The 1,249-nt window shown below is 36.2% G+C and overlaps 1 pseudogene; it reads left to right on the top strand.

Moving 5' to 3' along the window:
* Positions 1-964: 964 nt before the first annotated feature.
* Positions 965-1,083, top strand: LOC112481003 (annotated as a pseudogene).
* Positions 1,084-1,249: the final 166 nt, after the last annotated feature.

The raw sequence follows: 1,249 nt of genomic DNA, 5'->3' as shown, positions 1-1,249 counted from the left end.
CAGTCGTGAACTCTGGAAGTCACTGCGGGTGGGCGTGGCCAGCGAAGGGACAGAAGGGGGCTGAGAAGGGGTACTGAGGAAAGTGTTTGGGGAGAAGCAATTTTCAGGTAGCAGACACTGAAATGAGGGGAACTTCAGAAAAAAGATTTTAGAATGGTCCACTGTATGTCATGCAATGTGGTCCTCCCTTTGCTGCTTTTCGAAGAGACTACTTACCTTAAGTTGAAAGGCTTTTTTGGAGCTAGATTCACGGGTTTTGAGGTTGGAATACTTTGCTGAGACCAGCCCCATGGTGGCTCAGCTTTCTTCAGGTTTCATTTCTATTTACAGTGTCCAAGAAGTGACTAATGAACTAGCTATTTAATGGTCTTTGCTAGTCAACTCTAAATATTTTCTTTTTTCTCGAACATTAAAAAAAAACCTGTTTTTCACTTTAGAATATCTATGCAATTGTCATCATGCAGCAGGTGACCTTGGCTGGAGTCTCAGATTTCCTATTGAGATAATTTTTTAAAAATTTCTACACAGAATATTGAGAATTAAATGATAGTGTGCATGTAAAAAAATAATACAAATGATAGTCATTATTTTAAGTGGTCACTTTTCTTTTAATTACCAATTTGGATACTAATATGTACTCACTAAATATATGTGGAATAAATTTAAGAAATAATCAAAATTAATTCTTCTGTACAATGTCAGCTTAGCTGGCATAAGTGTCAGTGGAAGAGCCATTTGATCAAAAGAGACAAAACATACACATCAGAGTGCAGTAAATTTAGTCAAATTGCTGGAATTTCTTATCCCACACGAGTCAAGAAAGACAGAAAATGTTGCTTCTCTTTCTTATCTTAGAGTATGCAGTCCTGAGAATAAATTTCCCTTATTAATAATCAAAATAAATTCTTCCAAAGATAATCTATATATCTCAAGTTACACAGTGATTATTGAAATTATAACTTAAGTCTACGGCCATGCCACCCTGAACAAGCTCGATGCCATCTGATCTTGGAAACTAAGCAGGGTTGGGCCTGGTTAGTACTTGGATGGGAGACCACCTAGGAAGACCAGGTGCTGTAGGCATAAAAATTTTTTAAAAAATAAGGGGTTGTAAGCTGACAAGGTCCTTGCAATCTGTGAGGTCAACCAAGGGTTGCCTTGCCTAAAAAATTAAAAAGAAAAAAAAAGAAATTATAACTTAAAAATAAACACCAGTAAGATATGTGTATCCATGAAAATAAAATCTATT

Source organism: Pteropus alecto, unplaced genomic scaffold (assembly GCF_000325575.1).
Source record: "Pteropus alecto unplaced genomic scaffold, ASM32557v1 scaffold20, whole genome shotgun sequence".
NCBI lineage: Eukaryota > Metazoa > Chordata > Mammalia > Chiroptera > Pteropodidae > Pteropus > Pteropus alecto.
The sequence above is the reverse complement of the archived record's forward strand: the minus strand, read 5'-3'. Positions and strand labels throughout refer to the sequence as shown.